General features: G+C 40.8%; 1 long non-coding RNA gene across 1 annotated transcript in view; it reads right to left on the bottom strand.

Moving 5' to 3' along the window:
* Positions 1 to 213: 213 nt before the first annotated feature.
* The window catches only part of LOC308564219, a 113,742-nt gene continuing 86,541 nt past the window's right edge, over positions 214 to 27,414 (bottom strand). Inside the window, exons 4-10 of the long non-coding RNA XR_013999907.1 lie at positions 27,058 to 27,165; positions 22,920 to 23,057; positions 22,731 to 22,806; positions 20,851 to 20,973; positions 7,065 to 7,119; positions 1,345 to 1,427; positions 214 to 700 (exon numbers count right to left, since the gene is read on the bottom strand). This is a non-coding gene — a long non-coding RNA (uncharacterized lncRNA). The remainder of the gene's footprint in view (positions 701 to 1,344; positions 1,428 to 7,064; positions 7,120 to 20,850; positions 20,974 to 22,730; positions 22,807 to 22,919; positions 23,058 to 27,057; positions 27,166 to 27,414) is intronic.

Here is a 27,414-nt window from a genome sequence, read left to right on the forward strand (position 1 = left end):
TCTGAATGTCCACAGTGTGGCTTTTTGTGATGGATGGCTGATTAAATGCTCCAGAAGCCCAGAAATAAGGTCAGGTTTGCACAATACTTCACTGTAGCCTCCACTAAAAAGCTGTCCTTTCAATGACAATGACATTTGGTAACTTGGTTCTTACATTTCCTATTCATGTCAGGAACTCATGGAAGAGTAGATAGCTTTTTTTTTTTTTTCTTTCTGACTTTCCTCTTAGCTCTGCTGTAAAATTATCAAGGTCTCCTGTGATGACTCCTCTGTGTTTTATTGGTGGATGAAGCAATGCGTCCACAGGCCGAATATAATTTTGCAAAGTTCTTGAGCATAACTCTTGTTATACAAACAAGAGAAGGTACTTGGAATAAATGGCAACATACAAGTGCAGATTCCTTTGGAGCTTTTCAGATCTAGGATTTACTGAGCTAGGGACAAAAGAGTCCAGTAGAATCTGTTCTACCTGTTTACTGGGTCCTCTTTTTCTGTATCAAGTCATAGTAAGCAACCTATCTGCACAGCACTGGAGGGCTTCAGAGAATTGGGGAAACGCATTTGGGTCACTCGCGGAGTAACTCGTGATTTTTTTACTTAAGGTTGCAGGATGGAAATTGTCCCAGCTTTCTCTGTCAGTTCAGGAAGCGCTCAATAAATATTTGGTGAAATCAATCCAGGTCCGGTTTTGTCGCCAGTTCTGGGATACAAAGATAAATAAGACACATCTGCCTTGGAGGAGTTCACAGTTTGGCAGAAAAATCAGCGAAGCTAATAAAAGGGGCAATAAAACATGATACAAGCAAGGTGCTATGGGAACCTAGTAAAAGGTAAGATGATCAGGTGGAACCCAGGAAAAATCTGGAGAAAAGGTGAAACCCTTCAAGGCCCAGGAGATGGAGAAGCAGGGGAGGAGGGAGAGAGAAGGGGGCATCTAGGGAACATCTATGAGGTCTCAGGGAGGGAGAGCACTGAGGACGTCCGTGGAGCTCTGCAGTTTGATTTAGGTGATTCATGTAGATGCTGCGGGCGAGGGGACAATGAATTAGGTCTGGAAAAGCAGGCTGAGGTTGGACTGTAGAAAGCATCACAAATTATCCACGGAAGTTTGAACTGCATTTCCCCCACTGAAAGCTCAGTGTCGCCTAGAACACTGGGTTTTCCGAAGACCGTTCCTGGACATGCTGGTTGTGTAGGATGGTGGTGACCAAAGCACCTGCTCAGTTTTAGTTGAAGGCGGGAAGGTACCCAGTGTGAGAAGTAACATTCATAGAGAATTTCCTGAGCTGGTTGCAGCCCATTCATCTCTTAGATAGACTGAGTTAACCAACTTATAGTGCATACCTGGACCCAGTAGGTCCGCCTCCTCCTTGAATGGACTTTTCCATTCTGCGCTTCAGCAAGATGAGGTTGGCCCGTGCTGAGAACTGCAACAAGAAGTGGTTTGGTGGGACATTTATGGGTGCTTTATCTAAATAGCTGGTTTGTCTTTATCTTAAAGGGAACGTGGGCGTTGTCATTGCTTGTGTGTACTTTTTTGTTTTTTTATTATAAACACTAGGAAGCCTAGAGCCACATTTGTGGCTTACCTCCAGAGGAGGGTTCTTAGGGCAGGCATTCTTGGGTAGTAACTGAACCTAAGGTTTTGACTTCCTACACTTATATTCCCTCCGCTACAAAGCCTTCATCTACTCCTCTGGTCCTTTTGCAAGCATTTTGCACCCTCTCTCAGATTCTTTCTTGGGGAAAAAGCTGAGATGAAGAGGGATAATGAACTTACACTACTTACCACAGTACCTGGCATATAGTCCATTCCCACTAAGGACTTGTTTTTGTTATTGTGGTTCTAACAATCCCACCTACTCTGCAGCACAGTCCCCCATGTGGACAAAAATGGAAAGGAAGCATATATGACCGACAGAAATGCTTTTCAAATTCTATTTTCATGGCCTCAGCCTCATTAAGCACATAATTAAATGGACAAGTATGAGTTGAACAATTACCAGTGCAAGCCCCTGAGCCTTGTGCTGTGAAAGAGACAAGTCAGTAAGTCAAAGAGATGGTAAGTGGGGCTTCTGATCTAATGAGGGAGCTAAGATATCAGGACAGGCCTCAGTATCCTCATCTGTAAAATGGGAATAATAATACAACCTGTTTTATGGAGTCGTTGTAAGGATTCTGACTTTATACAAGTAAAAAGCCAAGGATTGTGCCTGGCATATAAAAAGTACTGTTAATGTTATTATTACTGTCAATGATCTTCAGAATATCCAGTCATCAGGGGCTCTAAAAACTCAGACAAGGGGAAAATCACTTCTGGCTGAAGTCATCCAGGAGGGCTTCCCAAAGGAGGTGGGATTTGAGCTAGACCTTGAAGGATGGAGATAATTCAACTATGCAAAGAGAAGCAGGGGTATCGATCTTTTCAGAAACCCAATTTGGCAGAGAGGAGAGGGAAAGACCTCAGGAGTGCAGACAAAAGGTGAAGGGGATGAGTTGTGGCAAGGCTGGCGGAGGCTCCTGTCCTCTGTGTCACTGCACGTGGGGTCACCACTAACACCCCACCTCATCATGGGCCCTCCCCAACCACCCCTGAAAGAAAGCCCAGTGCCGATCCTGGAGACACACCCTGAATCCTTTCCCCACCTTACAGCCAACAGGAGAATTACCTGGGGATGGTGGTTATAGTGAGCTACCCAAACCCCTTCCATTCCCCCACTAAATTCCCACACACACGCTCAGAGACCATGATTCTCTTTTGGGCAGTCGAGGGTTTAGGAAGAAGAGTGCAGGAAATGTGAACTGAGAGGGTGGCAGCAGAGTCCCCATCTGCGCCGACATTGGGAGGCCCTTAATACTGAACGTGACAGGGGAACTCGGTGGCTCCTGCAGCGCTGGTGGCCCGGCCCCAGTGTGAGCCCACGGACAGTGGCAGCCAGGGCGGCTGCAGCCGTTTCAGACAAGGGCTGTCGGGCTCCTTTTCCACACTGATCTGTTTGTTTAAAGAGAAAATCAATTTTTAAAACGTGCCATTGCCTGGTGTTTCTGGACCCCTTAAAATTTGGAGGGGAGAAAATCCCACCAGCTGAAAGAGGTTAATTTAGATAATTAAGCACCATCCTTGTACCAAGAAGAAAACCCCCAATTTTAACCTGCAGCAGCAACCTGTGAATCCACAGAATCCACGGAAGGTTCGGTGGATGTGCGTGGGCTGCCAATAAGCTCCTGCCTGCTGGCCACAGAGCCTTAGGAGCAGAAAGGTGAAGACACGGAGCAAAGAGGGCCATGCCAGTTATAGTTATTGGTTTATTTATACTCAGACTCTTTCCAAAATTATGGGAGCCTGCAAAATTCAAGTGGAGAAGACAAACTATCCAAATTAGCACCACTGTCACCGCCGAGCGGCACAACTCAAAGCAAATACTAACTTCTGTACATGGAGAGTTTTTTGACTTTTTAAAAAAAATTCTCCCTCTGTCATGTGACATTGCTGTGGGCAGGGAAAAGGGTGTCAATCAGGCAGGTACACCTACGCTCTCCATTCCTGTCTCTGTCCTGAACACCACAGAGAAAATGTTTCACAAAGGGACTGTACTCAATTAAAATTTTATTCAAGTTCAAGATACAGATACGCACATAAATCGTAAATCTGCAGCTGGATGAATTTTCACAGTGGGAACATGTTCCGGGTGACCAGCACCCGGATCAAGAGACAGGACATTACTGGGATCCCAGATGCCCCATCAGTTACCCTGCACCTTCGGGGGTAACTACTCTCATGATTTCTCGCACCGGAGGTGACTCCTTTTTTATTCTGAGCTTATATAGGTGGCACTATACATCATTTACTCTTCTGTGTCTTGGATTTCACCCAACATTATGTTTGTGAAATCCATTCATGACATTTATTCATCCATTCTCATGGCTGCATGGTCGATTTATTTAAAATGCCATGATTTACTTACCCGTTCTCTAGTTAACAGACATTTGGGTTATTTCCAGGGACTAAGTAAAGTAATTTTTTTGGTGCAAACACTCTTGTACATGCCTTAACATGTTTTGGGATTATTCTCAGGAGCAGGACTGCTGGACACATTGCTGAGTCCTTGCTGTTCACTGGAAACTGTGAAAGCAGGCAAGGCACTGGAAAAAAACCACAGAAAAACCCAGTCCTTGCTTACAAGGACCCCACGATCCAGTGAGGGACAGAGCTGAGCGACACATACTCTTAGATTTTGTAGAGGTCATGTGTGAGAGCACTTGGCACTGGAGGTGGGGACAGGTAAGGTGAGTGAGGCGAGCAGGGTCAGGAAAGGCTTCCCAGTGGCGATGACATTCGAGTTGGTTTCTGAAGGATGAAGAGGCACTGATGGGCGACAAAGTGGAGAAGGCATGTGGAAAGGCAGAGGCAAGTGAGACGGCGGGTCAGGCCCAGGCCACGTGTCAGAGCAGCAGAGGAAGGTGGGGCATGTGTGGTGATGGTGGGGGCTGAGCAGCTAAGTTGGGGGCACATCATGAAGGACCTTGCTTTCCATCTAAGAAATATACAGGGTGTCCCCCGAAAAATGTATACACACTTTAACAGCTAATAGCTGTTAAATGAACACGAAATGTATTTTAGTAAACACTGCCTTTATAATTATTCAAAGTGTGTGTGTATACATTTTGGGGGGACACCCTATATACTTTAGCCTGATGTGGTGGAAGCTGTAGAAGACCCTAGGGCCTGGAGTGACAAGGTCAGTTCCTTTAGGTGGCTACATGGTGATGGGGCTGGAGAAGGAGAGCCCAGAAGCTGGAAAGTGATGAGGGAGTATGCTTTATCTGGAAAGGGGAAAGGGAACATGGTATCTTAGCAGATGGAAATGAGGCAATTCTTTGAAGAAAGTCTGGCTTTGGCCCAATATCCAGGCCAAGAATCTGGATGACTTCTAGTGGAATACAGAGCATGTGTATGGGGAGGGAGGCCGGAAGGTATGTGTGTGTCTGGGTGCCAAGTTTCAATGTGCAGAAACCACACACAGTAATTCATGCAGAAAGACTTGGGGGCCGGCAGGCCACCTGCTGACATCCAGACTGGTGCAGGCAAGGAGCCCTCTGCTTGAGAGCGGAAAGGCGGAGCATATGCACGAGGAGTTCAAGCCAAAAAGCAAACGCACTGCGACGCGGGTCTGGATCAGCGGTGCCAAGATCTCATCACCGCTCTCCCTCCGGAGTCGGAGATGGAATGCTGAGGGGGGTGAGCAAATTCTAATCCTGCCCAGAACCCTGCTAGACCCCGGCGAGGGTTCTAGAAAGCCTCTGTTTTCATGATTGAGATCATGAATTCAGTATTAATAGTTTACATAAAATTACCTCGTGCAGTGGCCTGGTTGGAGCCCAGACACTTGGCCTTAGGACTAGGTCTGGATACTTGAGACAGCAGAGGCATTTAAAATAAAATGTAAAGGGAAGATCCTAATTACTTTATTAAGTTCAATTTATATTAAAAATACATCTCCTTCTAGTTCTTCTAAATTTAAAACTGGCAAAATATTGGAAAGTCTGAGAAATTCACAGAAGTAGAAAACATTTTCCCCACACCCCACTAGCCAAAAAATACTTCCATTAGGCTTTTTTCCCTCTTCTTTCCCTTCTATGTACACATTTCTACATAGTTGTAGTCACAAGGCAACTTTCTTTCTTTGGGCCATAACTGGCATCATCTCATATTTCTTAAAAACTTTTTGTAACATACATTTTTTTCCCATCTTTTTTTACCATAATTTCTTATCACTTTCTTGGCATTTTATGTGTTCTTATCTACAATTTTACAAAATTATTTTATTTCACCTTCTATTTAATAATTTTAAAAACATTACCAACATTTTATGAATATCTTCCTAACTATACTCCATTGTATAGTGCCACATTTTATTTAAATAATCCCTATTTTTGGACACTTATGTGGATTTACTGAGAAAAAATTATGCAAATTTTTAAGCCTTTGGCTCTATATTACCAACTTTCTATCTAGAAAGTGTGTACCAGGTTGTACTGCCTACAGCAAAGTAGTGCCCATTTCTCTACACCTTCACCAACACTGGGTATTATCATTTTTAAAAAACTTATGATGATTAAAAAGGGAATTTTATTATTTCCTTTATTACCATTGAGGTTAAATATTTCTTTGTGTTTATGGTACTTTCTTATTTCTTTTGTGAACTGCCTATTCAAAGCAATTTTTAACCTGGCATAGCTGTCATGTGGATATGCCACTGTTTAAGCATTCCCTACTAAAAGGGGAAATACAATGTAATGTATATGTGTAAGGAGCTCATGCCAAAAAGCAAATGCATTATTGCATGTGTCTGGAACACTGTGCCAAGATCTCACTACCCTGCACCCCTTCTGCAGACTTCCAGGTTTTACCCATATGTATATAAAGCTGGGATGAATGACTTTGAGTACAGATATGCCTCATTTTATTGCATTTCCCTTTACTGTACTTCACAGATACTGCATTTTTTTACAAATTGAAGGCAAGACCCTCCACCAGCAAAAAGATTATGACTTTTTTTATTGTGATGATTATTTTATTGTGGTGGTCTGAAACCAGACCCATATCTCCGAGGAATGCCTGTATAAAGGTTTTGTGTGTGTGTGTGTGTGGGGGGGGGGGTGGTATTTAGAATAAATTCCTAGAAGTAGTGCTATTAGTTCAAAAAGTACGGCTATTGTAAGTTGTTATACCCAGTATTACTTTAACATAGAATTAGCCCTAATGATAACAGTGAAACAGCCATTGATCTGAGAACAGATGTTCATAAAGGCAAAGTAGACTAAATTTCTGGTGTTGGTGGGTTAACATGTCTGTTTGTATTTAATATGAAATATCAAGTGAGATAGGAAGCATGTCTTGCCAAACACTCTGCAGACATGGGCCATTCATGGGTTTCATTAAATGCACCCCCAGGATTCAGAGGTGCGAGGCAGGAGGATGCGTCCTCTGATTCTAATTACACTTACTGTGAAGACGCCCATGTAAGAGGACTGTGAGGTGGGCGGTGCTTGCACTGACTCACCTGCCCTTCTCTTGGGGTCACCTTCTGGTTCCATGGAGCATGAATCCCCTAGAGCCTGGAAAGAAAAACACTTTAGAAATTACCCTTGGTTATGGCTCGAACCTGCCCATTTATTTTGGGGGTGGGGATAGCGGGCAGCTTCACTAACACGCCCTAGAGATCGGCGTGTACGAGTGTAGCTGCTGTCCCTGCTCGTGGTTCCACGTGCGCAGGTCCAACCAACTGCGAATCAACGATATTCGACAAAAGCCTTACGTTGTCGCTGACCTGTGCTATGTGGTCAGGCCCACGGATGGCTGAGTCTGTACCAAACACACACAGACTTTTCCCCTTGTCATTATTTCCTAAGCAATGCAGCCTGACAACTATTTAAATAGCATTTGCATTGGGTTAGGTATTATAAGTAATCTAGAGGTGATCTGAAGTATATGGGAGTATGTGAGTAGTTTTATGCAGATACTATGCCATTTTACGGAAGGGACTTGCACATCCATGTTTTTGGTATCCATGGGGGGTTGTGGAATTAATCCCAGATGGATGCCGAGGGACAATTGTATATGAACATGTGTGTGTGTTTATGGATTTGGTGCTAAGGAACAAAAGGGTTTCTAACCTACCTGAGGACCAGAAAAGCTTTTGTAAAATGCATATTCCTGAATACCACCCAGGGCATCTGGGGGGGAAATCATGTTATAGTCTAATGTGCTCCTCAGGTGATTCTGATCATCAGAGCTTTGCCTTCTGATCTCTATTTTGCTCATGTCCACTATTACTCTAATGATTGGTCTTTTTTCTCCACCTGCTCTTCAGCTAGAGTTTGCCTATTTTCAGAGTTCTGCTCTTCATATGGTGGCTCTAGGAGTAGATTTATATTCTGTGTGCAGGACTCAGTGTGTTTCTGCAATCTGAGCCTTCATGGCTTCCTTAGTTCTGGAAAATTCACAGCCATTTTCACTTAAAATATTGAACATGCCCCTTCTCCCATATTCTCCCTCTGACATCCCCATTAAACCTAAATTGGAACTTCTAATTTAAACCTGTCTTTGGATTTTATACCTTTTTTAAAAATATATCTTTATTGATTTCAGAGAGAGGAAGGGGGAGGGAGAGAGAGACAGAAACATCAATGATGAGAGTCATTGATCAGCTGCCTCCTGCATGGCCCCTGCTGGGGATTGAGCCTGCAACCCGGGCATCTGCCTTGACCAGAAATTGAACCGAGATCCCCTGGATCCTAGGTCAATGCTCAACCGCTGAGCCACGCCTGGCAGGATGAATTTTATACCTTTTTCTCTCTCTGCAGCACTCTGGATAATTTCCTCAGATTTATCTTTTATATTCTCAACTCTTTCTTGAAGTGTGTCCGTCTGTTCTTAAAGCTAGCCATTGTTTAATTCTATTCACAACTTTTTATTTTAGTACCTTGTTCTTTGGTGAAGTTTTTTTTCTCCCTCTAGCTCCTTAATGATTGCAAATATACTTAATTTATAGATAGCTTTAGATTGTTATAATATCTCAGGTTGTTGGGTGCTATTTATCCCACATGTATTTGTGGGCTCCCCTGCATTGTGGACCACTTCTTTGTTTGATTTGTAGTTTTGAATTGTGAGCATATTTTCAGCTGTGGAATTTCTTCAAACAAGTCTGACATTTGATTCCTCTGGGAACTCCAGGATCTCACTGGTCTGAAATGTTTACAGCATCTATATTAATATCTCCATTTGGGGGTCTTATACTATGAAAGCCATCTAAAATTTGGATCCAACACCAATGCATGACATAGATCTTTAAAAATTTTCATTTATTGTCAAGAAGTTTCCCACATGGTGTTTGTAGTAAGTGAGCAATGTTTTATGATCCCCTGTTCTGTTTTGGCATCAGCTCATGCACTTACCACATTGCTTATGGGGTCTTTATTTTTTGGCACATGGGAACTTCGTCCACTATGTATGTAAAATAATTGTTATATTTTATCCAGCATTTCTATATGTCTGGAGCACACAGAAGGATGTCAGTACTAAGTAGATGGGACTAGAGCCTACACTAGTCAGGGTTAGAGACCAACAGGTGCAATACAGAACACATGACCTCAGACTGGAATTGAAGCTTCAGCTGTGACTTCACCATTCTCTATCTGAATAAGCTGTCATTTAACTTCTCCAAGCTTTATTTTTCTCATCAAGATATAGGGAAATATGAGTCTGATCTTTCTGATATGTTCTTCCTGTTGCTCTAAATTCCCTCTTTACTTATATGGAAGATATTTTCTGCACTCTCATTTCTAGAGTAGCTGGAGAAGATTGCAAGTTTCCTGGAGGCAGGTACCATATCTTATTCAACATTTTCCCTTACAAAGCAAATAATGGATGAGTGAATGAAATAGTAGCTGATAAAGTAATCTTGTTAATTTCCTTCCATCATGTACTTTTCACATGCCAATGCACTGAGAAAAAAATGGTTAAAAAGAAAGACCTGAAATTGGAAAGAAATCATAAATTCCATTTCTTAAGATGTTTGCAAGGGTAGGGTGAGGGGTGATTACATTCTGTGGAGTTTCACTCCTTTCTCTCTCCCTGGAGTGCAAATGAGTGAAACTGTGTATTGGTTTAGAGGTTCTGCTTGGATAAATGTTTAAGAGCCAATAAATGTCTCAGGCTGAGTCAAGGTGAACAGCCTCACAGTAATTCTCCCAGAGCCTCAGGGTACCAGGCAACACAAGTGAGCAGAGAGGCTGCCAGGCCCTCTCACCCCATGCCCAGGAGCAGACACATGGCCTCACGGGTATACGAGGAGCTTTCCTAAAACGTTGTGTTTGTCAAACAGCAGAGCAGTCATATTTTTTTAAAGTAGATAAGAAAAACAGAGGCACATAGAAATAACAGGTCCTCCCAGTGATTCTTGTGGCTTGTAGATTCCAGGTGAAATCTATTGTTCATTGTGGAAGGAAATTTGGTACCATCACTCAAAAAATTGAGAGCACAAGCCCTTTGTTTCAGCTCTCCCCTCTGGAAATGTATGCTGCAGACAGACTCACACAAAAGCTCTAGGCTGTTCAGGGCAGCCTAATTTTCTTTTTTCTTTTTTTTTTTTTTTTACAGTTTATTTTTAGTAATAAAAAATCTGGAGGAGATTAAAAATTCCCATCAATTGGGAATCGATAAATAAAAGACACATCATACAGTGGAATGTTCTGCAGGTCTCTACATACTCATATGGAAAGGGGTCTAAGATTTGTTTATAGTGACTAAGAGCATGAATTTTGGTGCCAGATGCCCGAACTCAAATGCTCCTGCTTAGCTCTGTGAGACTGGGCAAACAGCTTCCCATATCTGGGCCTCAGTTTGTTGAGGGAAGGGACAAGAGATTAACCAAAGAACTTATATGCATAACCCATGGACAGACAATAGTGGAGTAAAGGCCTGGGGAGGGGGCAGAGTGGAGGGGCCAATAAGGAAAAAGAGGGGAATATCTGTAATACTTTCAACAACAAAGATAATAAAATAAAATTAGGATAATAGTAATACTTGAGCCTTAGGGTTATTGCGAACATCAAAATAGATTTATATATAAAGTGTTTATAACAGTGCCAGACTCTCATCCAAGTACTAAACTATTTTTAAGGTCACTATTATGTTATGTTTGCTATTTTTATTATTAATAACTAAAAATAGCAGCTAATGCTAACTGCTTATGTCTGGGAGTTACATTTGTGAGGTCTGAGGGTGAAAGAATATACTTTCAATTTTCATTTTATACCATTTGGATTGGCTACAGTGAACATAATAATTGTATTAAAATAATAGTTAAAATCAAAAGTATACTGGATAAGACAGTTGTTCTGAAAGTCTGATATATATAACAAGGACTTTAAAAAAATCACAATTACTGATAGATGTACATTTAATACATTAGAAACTGATTAATATGAGCAATCTCTTACAGTTAATCTCATATCTGTAATGCATTTTACACTTAGCAAATGTTTTCATATTCATAAATTCACTTAATCCAACTAACTGGATTATTAATGAGTTCATTTAATCCCTGTGAAGTGAATTTCATATTTATTATCCTAAATAGAGAAGGAGTCTGTTATTGGATTTTCTTTTTCCCCTGCTCATGGCAAAGCTGGGCAGGCAACAAAATTGAGGCTTAGCATGTTAAGAGCTTGCTTAAGATCAGACAACTTCTGAATAATGGAAATAGATAAAAAGCCAGGTATCCCAAGGCAAAAACTCCTTCCACCAAACCATAATTAGCCTGCAAATTAGATCACTAAAATGATAACAAAATAGATTTATAATTCTACCCTATGCACGAACACTATCAAGTTTCTAGTTTGGTAAAAAGATGGGTTTGTTGTAGGTTAACAGGAGAGAGGAGCCCAAAAGTCAGTTCTCAAAGTTTAAGAACAAAGCTTATAGAACTGGCTCAGGATAAAGATGCCAGTCACTGGCAACTGATACAATAAAACATAGAGTTGGCTTCTGTCCAGAGCACCCTCAAGTTGGAGAATGCTGATTAAGACCTTAGCGTGAGACAATGAACTGATCAAATTGGCAGAGACAATAGTATAATTAAAAATATTTGCCACTGGATGTAGCTGAGGTCACTGTAACAATGAATAAATTTATATTAGGCCAAATAGCCTGCAACCTACATGATCTTTGGCAAGTTGCTTTTCTCTCTGGTTTTCTCACCTCAAAAAATGGACTAGATGGCTTCTAAAGTGTCTTTCATTCATTCATTCAAAAGACAGGCATTGAGTGCTTTCTTAGTGCTAGACACTGATGCTACTATGTTGAGTGAGATTGAGAGGGTCACTGGTCTCAAGGAGATTGAGAGGGTCACTGGTCTCACTGGTTTCTGGTGGGGGCCAGAAAGACAATAAACAAACAAGTAAAATATCAGACAGTGATAAGTGTTACAATTAGAATGAAAATAGGCTGATGGGAAAGAAAATGATTGAGTATGACTCTAGGTGGGTGCCCAGGGAAGTACTCTTTGAGAAGGTGACATTTTACATGAGATGCTAAGAAACACTGTGCCATGCATGAATGAGAGAGGTCATTCTAGGCAGAGGGAGAGCTAGTTTACAGACTCTAGGGAGGGAAGACACCAAAGGAAGGGTTGGTAAGCAAGGGCTAGAGCATGTATGGTTCTGTAAGTCAGAGACTTGGAGGACTTGAACCAGTGGTGTGATCTGATTTATGATTCTAACACTGTGGTTGCTCTGTGCAAGAATGAAAGCAAGGATACCAGGTAAGAAGCTATTGCAGTAGTCCAGAAAAAACATGACTTTGTCTAATGTTGACAAAGAATTGGACATGTTCAAAGTATTTGTAGATAAATGGGTTAAGTGAAAGAGAAGAGTAATTGTCAAATTCTGAGCTTGAGCAAGTGGCTGGATGTTGGTGCCATTTTACAAAATGGGAAGAAAGAGGTATGTAAGGGGTAGTTAGTTCTGTATTGGCCATGCTAAGCTTTAGATGTCTATTGAACATCTATCTCTGTAAAGATGTCAAGTAGGCAACTAGAATTAGGGGTCTTGGGGACAAAACACAGAGTCTGAGTCATCAGCATATGAATAGGAACTGGCTAGAAGAGAGGAGCACAAGATCCTGAAGCACTCTCACAAAAGAGGGAAATTGAAAAGATGGTCTTAACGAAAGAGAATAGAAAAGAGTGGCCACTGTAGTGTGCTGGAAAGCCTCAAGAAGCAGAGAGCAAACCAGTATATCAAATGTTGCTAGGAGGTCTAGTGAGATAAGACCAGCAAATCAAGTATTTGATTCCCCATAAAGAAAATCATGCTAAGGACCCAGCTATATCCACACCTACCATGCTTTTATAGCACTTAAGGGCTGGGAAGGAACCCTTAACAGTAAATTTGCAAAGGGGTTCTAAAGAGTCAAATTGAAAGTCAATAGATGGGACTTCCCAGTGTGACTATTCCCATATGCAGAAAATCTCAACAACACCCATCAAGAGGAAAAATAAACATGAGGTTTTTAGCAGAGTCACGAAAACAAAGGAGATTGATGTACTTCGAGATAAATGTAATGATCTTAATGTGTAATTATTGCATGTAGATCCATTCTACTCATTATGAGGAAATGAGAATTACATGTAAGTTGGCAGCAGTCCAGAAGTCAAGTTAGCCAATAGCTATCACGTAGCTGTTAGAGTTTATAACCCAACAATTGATGTTTGCGTATATGGCACAAACTGAGCAATAATTCTTTTTGAAAGAACTGGCTTCATTCAGGAAAACAATTTGTAAAGCTGGTTTGGGGTAGAAAGATTGCTCTGAGGACATGGGTCAGCATGAACCAGTCAGCTCTGCATTAAAATGAATAAGCAGTGGAGAGAGAGGACAATGCTAAGCAATATGACAGGAGGCAGAGCTTTAGGAACCCACATACCTGACATGGAATTTTAAGCTGTTTATGCTGCCATAATATAACTAACCTTCACCAGACTTTAATAAAATTGTACACAGGTAAACAGCTCATGTGCCTATAGGTACTGACAATTAGAAATTAGAGATCTCCCAATAAAAAGTCAGCTCATCACCCAATTATTCTACAGTTGACAAGCCAAGTCCAAGCACACAGAGCTTCCAACCAGCATTTTTTTAAACATGACTTTAAAGTATGAACAGAAAGCCTCTCACATAAAAGACAGAGACATCAAACAAGAAAGAAAACTTAAGAGACTACACACTAAAAAGAGCACTTTAATGACACTATATTAAGCTAAGCTATTTACCCTTAAAACAAAGTCAGGGTGCTATTAAGAAAAAGAACAAGAATACGCAGAGATAATTATTAGGGTAAGAAAAGGGTTCTTAAAAACTTAAATGTGATACTAAAATTATAAATATATATTTGTAATATATGTACAGGTTGTAAATTACATAAATGTTATATGTATATTTTGTAAATATACATATATGTAAAAGATTTAGAAAATAAAGCTAAGAAAACAGCTCAAATTCTTTTTTAAAAATCAGAAAAGAGATGAAACAAGAAGGCCCAACAATCTACCAATAGAATATAGAAGAAAACAAATGTCAAGAGAAATATTACAAGAACATTTCCTGGACCCGAAAATCATGTGTTCAGATTGAAATGGCCCACAGAGAGCCCAGCACAATAAATGAGAAAAAACCCCACCACTGTTGTAAACTTTCAGAACACTGGGAAGATAATAAAAGTTTCAAGAAAGAGAGAAAAAACAGGTGTTATATAGATAAGCAAGAATAAGAATGGCAGTGAAGACCATACCTAGCACTGGCAAGATAGAATACAAATGTTTCCTGACATTTAAGATCTAAAAAGTACTTACCTCCTATGTACCTGTTCTCCATCTAAAGCAGGGGTGGGGGAACTTTTTCCTTTCAAGGGCCATTTGGATATCTGTAACATCATTCGCGGGCCATAAAAAATTATCAACTTAAAAATTAGCTATGAAAAAGCTGCCAGATTTATTGAATTTCGAGTCCTGCCTGCGGTTGCCTTGGCAGGGCCAGACCAAATGATTTCATGGGGAGTCTACGGCCTGAGGGCCAGAGGTTCCCCACCCCTGATCTAAAGCAATGAGGCAAAGCAAGCAAGAAAAACCAATATCAAAGCGGGAGGGAGATGAAGGAAATTCCTTGGATAACAGTGAAAATAAGTTAGACAATAGGCTATAGGTGTAGAAAACAAGTGATCCAGATGAAATTAAGGGATGGATGGGTCATCTGGTAGATTTGCAAGCGTAGAAAGTTACATTAAAGGTTGTATTGCTTGAGCTTGGAAATGTAGATGCAGAAACCAGACCGCCTGGGTTCAAATCCAGGTTCTGCCATGTATGATCTTATCCGAGTCAGTCAGCCTCTCTGTGCTTCACATTTGTCATCAATAAAATGAGGCTCATAATGTACCTGCCTCACAGAGCAATTGTAACAACTAAACACATCACTCTACTTGAGGTGTTAAAAATAGCGTCTTGACTATTATGGCTGTTGGAGGGGTGTACAGGTTGTCCACTCAGGGATGAAGCCTCAGTGAGACCTGATTTTGTCTGAGCTCCAAAGTCAAGCCAGGCTGGGAAGAGCCCAATGCCCACCCTCAGGTGCAATGCTGGCTGGCACTTTTCTACCTCGGCGACTCCTTACTGGGGTTTGCGTCCGTGCTGGGACAGGCTCCGCCATGGTGCTCAGCCCCCACACCATCTTTAAGGGCTGAACAAAACCATGAGACTAGTCTGCATGGAGGAAGTCACTTCATTAGGGCTTTTTCCTGTCTGGGGGACAGATGTGTTTGGATTTCAGTGGAGGAACTGAAATTTCAACAGCTGACCTAGAGACAGCTGCTGCAGAAACCCAGAGGGAGAGGGGGGGTCTTGTGTTTTGAGGAGTCACCTGGCAACACCCTGTGTTGCTGCTGACCCAGAGCAGAGGCCAGCTCCTTGCTAATGGGCCCAGAGGCGATCCTGTTTCAGGCTGTGTCAGGAAAAAACAGTGTGGTCAAGTCCCAGGGACTCCTTGCTTGGGTCACAAAAACACCAAGACACCACCTGAGAACAAAATCCCACACGAAATGTAAACGAATAGCACTTATGACAGCTGTGGGAAGTGAAGATTTTTAAAGAAACAAATAAGTGCAGATGAATTTATTTTAGAACATCTGAAATTCTGAGGAAATGGCCTTGGGTTTATAATGCCTGTGGATTCTGGTGTTTACAACAATAAGCAGAAGTACTGAGATTGGGGTTTTAAATCCTTTAAGCATCTCTCTATAAAACCAGTTCATGCTAGCTAGCCATTTTTTCTATAAAGCATCTCAGTTTGTTTCTCACTTTTCCCCCTATGTCAGAGCTATGGCAAAAAGAAGGGAGGTTGAGGAAGGGAACACATATTTATAAAGTACTCATTCTGTGCTACGCATTGTGCTAGAAGCTTTGCCCACATAAACATAAAAATTATAATTCTCAGTCAAGAATGATTATGATACCAGTTTTAAACAGGAAGAAACTAAAGCTCAGTTTATTTAAAATATGTCTAAAACCACAAGGGGAATGAGCAGCGGAGCTGAGATTGAAATGGGGTCCTCCTGGCTCTCAAATCTATGCTCTTTCCATTCTACCACGTCTTCTCACAGCCCGACACAGGCCTTTGTTTTCTGTTACGCAGTGAGGCGGCACTGCCACCAACAAAGAGATCACACTCCTCCATTTGTTCATGGAAGTCAGAGAGGATGGGCCCATAAATTCAAACTGAAAGTGAATGCAGTGGTCTAGTTTATCAATGAAGACCTGCTGTAGCACATTTCTCTATTTTGCCAGGTATTTAAAAATCTTCATTGTTTGATGCTTCTCACCTTGCCCAGTGGAAGTTGGCAAGCACTGTTGTGCTCACTTAATAAGCCAGTTACCCAGGGAATGGCCTGGATTAGAAGCTGTGATACGCAAGGCTCATGCATAAGAGCTTTGAGTTTCCTGACTAGATGCGATGTGTAATTTGGAGGTCTACTTGGTGGGAATCCAGTTAGGAATCTAGCAGATATGATTGCTTCAGAGCTTTGGCGTCAAGGGCACTAGCCCTGCCTGGCTGTCCTCTCTCTCTGATTACTTCTCCGTAGGGAGATCCTCTTATTGCCCTTTCCTTTAAGAGTTGGTAGCAGAAGATTCTGACCCCAGCCCTCTCCTTGCTTAGTCTCTCCACTCATTCAGTCAAAAAGCTCTCAGTACATGTGCATGTTAACTGCCAGTTGGCTGTCAGGTCTATTTCTGGCCCATCCCCTGTTCTGCTCTGTATCGCAGGCTCCCTTGCCCTCTAGCTTCTGGTTATAATTTATGAAAGAGACCGTGTAGCACTGAAAGGTGATTAAAAGGAGAAGGCCAGATACTTCCTACTCCACCACCCTTCCTGTGGTGCTTCACTGGTCACCCATCCATCAGTCCTTACTGCGGTTCTAGCTCCTGTCCGACTGTGGGCTCCCCTCTTTCACTGTCTCTCCACCCCTAGGGGTGATGGCAGCTTCTAGCTGTGACTGATCTATGGGCCACCTCATTGCTCCCCATTTGGCTGTCCAGCTTTTCCATTCCCTTTTAAATTAATTATCTGTATTAAATATCATCAGCTTGAAAGACCTAGAGGACTGTTTTCCTAGCTCTATCCTGACTGACACAGACAGCATTCTTAGTTATAAGCTACAAAAACTAACCTTGACATTGGCGGGAAAGAAAATGATTAGAAAGATATTGGAGAGATCAAGGAGCCTTGTGCTCTGAGGTCACAAGAGAAGTAGCAGTGCTCAGAGCCCTCCAAGTCCACTGTTTAGGTGAAGCCATGTGTCACCAACATTAGATGATTGAAGTTAGCACTGAGATTATTGTCTCTGTCACTATCTGTCAACAGAATCAAGTCTGGACATTTCTTACTTCATGACATTAGCTCCCAATTTAGAGAGCGGAATGGGTGCATCTGATTGACAAAGCCAAGGTTGTGGGCCCACCCCTGGCCGAACATGCATCTTACATTTTCAGTTCCTATCATGGGAGATGCCCTATTTATAGGTAGCAGAATTCCCTAAATACAGGAGAGGGATTTGGATGCTGAGTGGCAATTCTGTTTGAGCAGACCTTGAAACAGGGATTCAGGTATACGTGGTTTATTTGGGAATTGGGGGAAACCCAGGAATCACTGGTATGGAAGTGAGATAAAGGAGGGGAAACAGACAATGGAGGAAAAGTTATCAATCAACTTATTGCCATGGGGTAACTAGAGCACCTGTCTCAGAGTCACCCCCGCCTTGCTGAGAGCAGCTGAGATGGGGCTTAACTCTCCCAACTTCCAGCCTCCCTCCCTCACGTTTGAGCTGAGTGGGCCTCAGCAGCCAGAGCAAACCTTCAGGCAAATAAATGTGGGAACTGGTGGTTGAAAGTTGGGCAGGTGTCAGCTGAAAAGGTAAGGGATAAAGGATATGGCAGGGCACTGAGAGCATCTGCCGCAGGGCATAAGATGAAAGGCAAAGGTCCCGGGCACTAGGCACAGCTAAGTGTTCAAAATACAACACTGAACGAGACAGAGGCATTCCTGGCCTCGCCAAGCTGCTGGTCTCAGGATTCGGACGTGAATAGGCAAGTACAATACAGTGGGACACGAGCAATATCAGCGGCAGCCTGAGGAGCTAGATCTAGACATCTGGCCTCAAAGACCCAGGGGGATGGGGATGGCATCCTATTTATTTTTGAATTCCCACTGCCTAGCATCGTATCTATTCAATACATGTTTTCTGGCCAAACACCGAACTGTCAGGCACAGTCCTGGTGGTGTTAGTTATATTCATTGTCTCTGTTTCTCACTATAACCTCACAAGGTAGATGTGTCTCTGTTTTACTAGGAAGAAAGTTAAGCCACTTGTAGTTACTCTTAACCGTCTGACTAGTCCTAGTCATTCCACATATCTCAGCTTTGATGTAATTTGTCCAAAAGTCTTGCCTGCACAGTATGCCCCATCTCCAAGCCTGGGCTATCCCTATCAGAGAACTTATCTTCTGATTGTAATTGGTAATTCATTCGCGTGTGTTGTCAGGAGCTGAGCCCTTTCAGAGCAGGAACAATGTCTGTTTTGTTTAACAATACAGCATCCATGCTGGAACACTCTAGATGTGCAAACCACATTTACACTGGTCATTTTGTGAATGACCTGAATAAATAAAAAGACTCAGAGATGTTGAGTAACTTGACCACCTCAAATCTAAGAGGTGGCAGAACTGAGGCTTGAACTACAGTTGGTTTGAGCCCCAATAATCCTACACTTTGCTGAGCACTAAGGAACTTATCCATCTATGGCATCTAGAACATTTAAGTTGGCTTAAAGACTATTTTAAGGTCAAAGTAATGGGTCAGGAAATATCTAAGAACTTTCCATAATCATCAGACAGAGGAATTACAAAGCAGAACTCTAGACCTAAAACTAGAAGAAGGTTCTTAGAGAACAGGGCCCCCTACTCAAAGCTTTGTTTGGACTGGACACTTTAAAAATCCCCCCTAGACTTAACATTCTAAGGATTTTAACCTAATCTCTAGGTAAAAGGAAAACAGCTCTCTCTAGCACCAATAAGTAACTGTTATTCAAATTGGAAACAAAGAAAACTGTGACTATTTTCTGATTACATGATTTCACAGATAGAAAACCCTACAGACTCCACCAAAAAAACTACTTAAAATAGTAAACAAATAAAGTTTCAGAATACAAAATCAGCATAGGAAACTCTGTTGTGTTTCTATATACTAACAGCAAACTATCTGAAAATGAAATGGGGGAAAACTATCCCATTCATAATCCCATCAAAAAGAATAAAATACCTAGGAATAAACTGAACAAAGGAGATGAAGGACTATACCCTGAAAATAAGACATTGTTGAAAGAAATTGCAGAAAATACAAATAAATGGAAAGATATTCTGTATTCATGGATTGGAAGAATTAATAATGTTAAAATGTCCATACTACCTACAGCACTCTACAGATTCAGTGCAATCCCTATCCCAATGGCATTTTTTCACAGAAATAGAAAAATCCTAAAATTTGTACGGAACCACGAAAGATCCCAAATAGCCAAAACAATCCTTAGGTAAAAGAACAAAGCTGGAGGTATCACACTTCCCAATTTCAAACTACACTACAAAGATACAGTAATCAAAACAATATGGTACTGGCAGAAAGAAAGATGTACAGACCAATGGAACAGAATTAAGAGCCCAGAAATATGGACAACTAATTTACAATGAAGTAGCTAAGAATATAAAATGAAGAAAGAGAAGTTTATTTAATAAATAGTGCTGGGCCACTACTTTAGATGATACACAAAAATTTACTCAAAATGAATGGATTAAAGACTTGAATGTAAGACCTGAAACAACAAAATGCATAGCAGAAAACAGGCACTAAAGCTTCTGGACATCGGTGGCTGTGGTGGTGTTTTTGTGAATTTGTTTCCAAAGGCAAGGAAAACAAAACAAAAATAAACAAATGGGACTACATCAAACTAAAAAGCTTCTGCACAGCAAAATAAACCATCAACAAAACAAAAGGGCAACCAACTGAATGAGATACTGATATGCATTTAAGAGGAATATTTGGAATTCCACAGCAAAACATTCATTTTCATGATTCTTCTTTCTGTGTTCCATCATTTCTTTTTCTTGCATTTGAGAAGTAAGCTTAGAGACAAAAATAATACAAACCCACATTTCCTGAGTCAGACAAAACAAAGGTAGGCTTTCACCATCCCTGTAATTTGTCAATGTGCCTTCTTAGATTAAGATAAATTTGACAGTACAAAGGAAAATTACTTTAAAAATCATAGCTGTGCTGAGCATGGGAAACATAATCCTATAATATTAAAATTCTTTTGAATTTAGTTAATAAGTACAGCTCTCACAATGCATGAATATGGTTTTTAAAGTAAAAGTGAGGTTGCATTATTCACATTCAGCTGGGCAGCCGAGAGGATCTGGCCAATTTCCCATATTTGCGCTGCAGAAATGTGGCGTGGATGACATCGGAAAGAAGAAGACATACTGTGCCCGGTTGTATTTTCCAAAAATGGCCATGTTAATATTTCCAGTCCGACACATTCTTGCAGAACTTTCTACTTCACCCTAAAGAGATAGAGTCTATTTCTCTTCTTGGGTAATGCTTTCTGAGTACCTTGAATAAAGGAATAGAGAGAAAATGATGGCTGTGTGACTTCCAAGGTCAGGTTATAAAAGGTGATACAGTTCTCACCTGGCTCTCTCTTGGGAGACTCGCCTTTGGAACACAGCCACATGTAGGGGTTCCAGCCAACCACCAGTATCACATGAGTGACTCTTCAGGTGATTCCACTCTTTAGCCTTCTGGTCACCCTACCTGATGCCAAATAGAACAGAGAAAAACCCACCCAAATTACTAACCTGTGAGCAAAATACATATTGTCATTGTCTTAAGCTACTGTTTTGAGGTGGTTTGTTCTACAGCTACTGTAATACTTATCAAGTGATTTCATTCTGTTGTATCTTCTATCAATAGTTTAAGTCACTTTTCACCAGGAAAACTATTTAACAATCATTTCTGATCACATACAATAATTCATATATTCTGGTATCCAATTGTCTCAAAATAACTGCCTTGTAGCCACTATACATTTGGTCACTGAGCAGAATCATGCGAGAGCTATGCTTGTTCAACTGGAGCAATGCAAATTCTTAATTCAAAAATTATAAAAGTAATACATACTCATGACAATTCGGGCTTTATAGATTTTTAGTAAAGAAAGAAAAAAGAAAATTCCACTTTGTTGCTTAACTTTCCCTCAATTCCCCATCTTTCTAAGGTAACCATATCTAGTATATGCTTTCAGACCCTTCTCAGCTTTTCTACACCATTATACACCCTCCCTTAAGTACATATCGTAGGCAAATTCCACTACATAGATCATGAGCTTCTTATTCATAATAATCATGATCAAGGTATGAAGATATGATGATGGTTGCCATTTTTTTTTTGTTATCTCTTACTATGTGCCAGGCAACGCAGAACATGGATAGCTTGACATTTGCTAATGTGGGAGTATTTACACAACAGAAAATGGGAAATACAAAAAAATCAGGGCTTCTGTTCCTGAAAAACCAGTTGTTAAATTTACCAGCAAGAATCATGTTTGTCTTTGCGTATTGATGCATCCAGGATAGTGTCTAGACATGGAAGGCTCTCAATAAATATTTGTCAAATGCATGAAAAAATGTCCCAAATCACAGGCTCAAACAATATTCCAGTCGATGCACCTCTGAAATGAATGTGACTTACCAGTTTGTGAGTGTGCATGCTTCCAAAATGCAAATTCTATTTACTCTGTTTTTAGACATTTCTCTATTTGGATAATTAGATTGCCCTCTGTGTGGGTTATCGGAGACAATGACATAGCTAAAGCATGCAATTTACACACAAGGGCATAGTTCCCCAAGGGTCAAGGGGTCATGCTAAAATAAATTTAAACCTCATAACCAAAAAGTATCATCTTTTCTACCCTCATCTCTTTTATTAGCTTTGGTCATATGTGTGTGTACACATGTGCATGAGCACATGGGCATATGTAGATCTTTTTGGAGGAATCTACATACATAATAAGTAATATCATCTTTAGACAGAATTGGTTGGGAGGCTTGGTGGTATATATGGAAGAAAGTGTGAATAATACAATATTAAAAGGATAGCAATGCAGGATTTGCTTTCTTTCCAAGAAAGAAAATCATACCTGTAAGATGGTTGCCTCCAGCTGTAAACACTGCCCAAGTAAATATCAGCAACTTATGCGCTTCAGGCCTAGAGAAGCCAAAGCGATGGTGACAACTGGGTAGAACACAAAGGCAGTCCTGAAGAACAAAACTGTGGCCGTTATTTGACCATTAAGACCTGTTGCAGGTTTCAGGTTGCTGACAATAACTATGATTTGCAGAATAACAGATATCTACATGGCACTTTGCCAAATTCCATCTCTGCTGAAAGTGCAAATGCTTTCCAAAGCAGATTTATCTTTTCAATAAACCCTCTTGTGTGCTCCAAGGCATTCTTTGGGGTCCGGCTGGTTGTGAAGAAGATGAAGGATAGTGGTTTTGATATTGACTCACCATTTATTCTTTAAGGCTGGTCCCTTTCAGTGCTGCACTGACGAACAGGCATTTAGTTGAATTCTTTTTTCTTTCCCTTTTTTTGGGGGAGAAGGGGAGGTGAGGGGAATTTCAGGAAATGTTAGCAATCTCTGTTCTGTTTCTATGAAAAAAACTCATTAGGGTATTACAAATAATGGTATAGCTTACTGTGAAAGTTATGTATCACCGCTGTAATTCCTTGCTTCTGGGACATAGCAAAAAATTTTCACCACTGAAAATGCAGTCATCATGCTGGTAACATCTCCCAAATCAAAGGCATTGGAAAACTGCAAAGAAGCCAGTTCCCTATAGAAATCAAAGGGAATAAAATTAAGGGAATGTCTAAGAAAATTTCTAGCATTCTAAAGCTTTGACAGGTCAGAAAATAAATTAACTTACCAAGAAACCTTAAATGGAAGAATAGAAAAAATCAAAGTAGGGCACATTGCAAAAGTCCAAGAATGAGTCAATATTAGAAAAACCTATTAGTATAATTCACTAAATTAAAAGTCACAAGAGAAAAACAGCTTTCTCATCCTATCCCCTTTCCCTTCCTGAACAATTCAGTCCAAGAAGAAGTGGGGCGTGTTGATATTCTTCGTATATTTGAGTTTTTATAATACCAAGTCTTCAAATCCATTGTCTTTTACACGTGGAACATCTCTCAGTTCAGACTAGCCACATTTCAAGCATTCAATAGTCACAAGTGACTAGTGGTAACTGTATTGGATAGCCCAGCCTTAAACTGAAATAATCTACTTATGAGTTTGCTGTCCCTACAAGAAGTAAACTACTCAAGGGCAAGGTCAATGTCTTCCTTGTAGTATCATAGGTGTCACATCAGGGCCTGGTATCTAATGAGCACTCAGTAAATGTTGGCTAAACTGAAATGACCTGAAGGTATTTTGAAATAAGGTGGAATTAAAAAAAAAAGTATCTTTATTGTTGAAAGTATTGAGAAGGTGGGATTTTAACAGCTGTTCAAATGAAGAGCAGCTTATGCATACTTATAATAATTATGATGATAGGAATAATAGCTAATATTTTTGTCTTGGACAGTGCTCTATATTTTATTTATTTATTTATTTATTTATTTATTTATTTTTCCCTGTAAAACTTGGGAAGACATCACCAGTTTCTTTTTTCTTAAAGAATGTTTTATCTTATTTTTAATATATCTTTATTGATTCAGAAAGAGGAAGGGAGAGAGGAGAGGGAGAGAGAGAGCTAGAAACATCAATGATGAAACACCAATGATAAGAGAGTCATCACTGATCGGCTGCCTCCTGCACGCCCCTCACTGGGATGGAGCCTGCAACCTGGGCATGTGCCCTGACTGGGAATCAAACCTCGATCTCCTGGATCCCAGGTCGGTGCTCAATCGCTGAGCCATGCCCGGCCTGGCTCTATACTCTTTAAATGTGTTAGCTCATTTAATCCTCACAATAGCCCATATTCTACGTACTATTATTGCCTTCATTTTATGGAAAAAGAAACTTGACCCCAAATCATATTGCTACTAAGTGGAAGAGCCAGGACTTACTGAAATAGTTATAGAGCAACAAAGTAAATGATAAACACACCCACCACCCACAATAGACAAAAAGTAGAAAATAAACTATATCCACAGATGTTACACACCTACTCCAGTAGGTAAGTTTTCTCCTGAATCTCCCTTACCATCCCCACCAGCATCTTTTCTGAGGCTCTGTGATCTTCTGAGTTCTGCCTTATGCAGTGTGTAACTCTTGCCATGTTTTTGAACCAGTCCTTCGTGGTTTTAAATTTACTATCTTGCATTCTTGCCTTCTAAGTTGCTTGCATTCTGCCTGTCTTGTCAAAATGGCAGAGCTTTTCATAAACCACTCCAGCGAATAAAGTCACTTTTTTCAGAACCTAATCTCCCAGTATCTGGAGAAAGAGTAGGGTATAAACAGCTGGCTTTCCTCCACCTCTGCCCAGAGAGGACCCAGTCTCACTTACATGGCCTGGGGGGAGGGGGAGCCATCACTGCTTTTGTTTAAGGGAACCAGGCCCAATTGTGCTTCATAAAAATGATGCAGATTGCCATTTTTTATTCTTTTGGTGTATAAGAATTCTATTATCTCCAAACCCCAGGAACCAGTACCACATCTGGCAAAGGAAATAAAGTTGGAGTCTTAAGGAGCGAATCGATTGGGAGAAGCCTTGAAAGTAGGCAGCCACATTTGGATTTGATATGGTGGCAAATAAAGAGCCCTGGAGGGTTTCTGAGCATGAGAGTGATGTGATGAAAACAGTGATTAAGGAAGATGAAATGCAAGCAGGACAAATTGAGGGGAGGGTAAGGATCAGAGGGGAGGCCCTCAACCAGGCCCAGGGAGGCAGAGAGAGCGAGAGAGAAAGTGGGGATATTAGGAAGGGGATTCATGATTCTATATAAATTAGTTAACGTAAGACCATCATCAAACCACTTTACTACCAGGTTACTATGAGATTTTTATGCTCTTACCCTATTTGGAAAGGCAAAAATAAACCCATGAGGAGCTAAATATTTTCATTACAGTGATAATCAAATTTCATCTGTGAATATAACGGTTTAACTGTATGCATACCCTGCTGAGCAAATGAGCTTCATCAGGAGCATGCGAACAGTTCATGGGGCAGAAACGGAGCGCAGAAAAATTTATATTAGGCCCCTTTTTTCACAGAATAAACAAACACAATGAAAACAATTTTTTAAAGCAGCCTCATGTGGATGAAGCCCAAATGACAGAATAGAAACGGCTGTCCCCGGAGTGGCAGCTCCAGTCTGCCCTACAGGACTCTAAAAGCACCCGAGCCAAGTCAAGTCCTCCAGTAGAGGCTGACTCTCCGGTGAACCGGCATTACTTGTCAGAGCCTTGCATCCTAAGCAGTCAGGTTCTTCAATTCTGGCTGCAATTTTAAGTGGTCCAGAGACTTAAAAGTTATTTTCATCCAAATTTAGATCTAGAGAGAGCCTTGGAGAACATCTGAATCCATAGCTTATAAATATTTTCAAGCGGCACACTCCTTTTGCCAATTAAATCTAATAGACATACAGCGGAGAGATATTAAAATGGGCTCCATGGAGAAGAAAGGACTGTGGTAAAAAGCCCAGAATTCTACCCACTCATTCTCTCCCCCTCCCTGTCCCAACGCCATCCCCAACCCCCTACAGAACTTACATACACTGTGGCAGACCCGGGAGTCCTCCCCAGGAAAGAAGTTTGCAAAAATACTAGAGTCTAGTATTTTTGTTTTTTGGCTTCTTGTGACAGATGAAAAAATTGAAGCCCAGAAAGCTTAAAACAGGACTTCCATTTCTATCCACACAACACACTAAATAACCTTTTAGCCTCCTTCTAGAAATGCATAGAATTCTAGCTAAATACAAATACCCACTTAAATGTATAAAAGGAACTCACAAGGACATGAACTCAATTTGAAAATATGGGTGTGACCTATAACCCTCTAATTCTGTGTCTAGGTATGTGTCCCAGAAGAGTTTTTTAAAAATTCTTAGTGGAGATGCATCACTGGGTCATGGAGTCACTTTGGTAAATTGCAACCAGCATATTTTTTGGTGTGAAATAGACTAGATTTAACTGGATTATAACTGAATAAAAAATAAAGGTATTATTTTGAGAAACTTTTATTTCACATATATGTATATATACACACAGACAGACAAGTTCAGCACATATACGTGTTGAGTTTCCACATAAAATATATCTTTAACTGTGGGTGTAGATAAAAGTTTTTGAAAATGTTAATTTAGATGAAGCTTTTCTATGTTAGTATGGGAAATATACAAGAACAATCATTGAAACATTGGTTAAATAATGCAAAATTAAAAGCAATCTAGGATTTCCAGTCAAGATGGTAGAGTAGATAAATGCTGTGCTCCTCACAACCACATTAAAACTACAACTAAATTATAGAGCAGCCATCACTGAGAACCACCTGAAGACTAGCTAAACAGAAGTCCTGTAACTAAGGATGTAAAGAAGCAGCCACAATGAGACTGGTGGGAGGATCAGAGACACAGAATGGGCAGGCCCCATACCCACAGTGTGGTGATTAAAAATTGGGAGAGAGATCTTGGCTGTGGAAGTCCCCCCTGAAGAGCAAGGGGTCCCAGACCCAGCTCTCCAATGTGGGCACCAGCCAGGAAGAGGAAACCCCCATAACATATGGCACTAGAACTCAACAGTGGCACACAGTTTTTTTTATTATATTCTCCCAATTTTTTTGTTTTGTTGTTGATTTTAAAAAAATGCTTTTGTAAGTCATAGGTACTCACCTGAGACCAGATGGATGATTGGGGATAATCTGGAAGACACCCAGGACAGGATCCCGACTGAGTTCCAAGCTAGTCTTCTTCCCACATGGCTCCCAGTTCATGATCTGTCTGCAAATAAAGGATTTGCATCGTTTTGGACCTAATCTTAGTAATTTATTTTTACCTGAGAGATATTGTTCCCCGAAGACCATCAGGCCGCATCTGCTCTGGCCAGAAATAGCACAAAGCACACTCGCTCTGTGAGGCTGAGTTGTTGCTTCACAGTCTGTTATTTGGCTCCGTTTTCCAACCTCACTCACTGATTACAAAAAATGCTGAGCCACTGAAAGGTCCTTAGAGAGAGAGATGATCTAAACA

This window comes from Miniopterus schreibersii, assembly GCF_964146895.1.
Source record: "Miniopterus schreibersii genome assembly, chromosome: 11".
Taxonomy (NCBI): domain Eukaryota; kingdom Metazoa; phylum Chordata; class Mammalia; order Chiroptera; family Miniopteridae; genus Miniopterus; species Miniopterus schreibersii.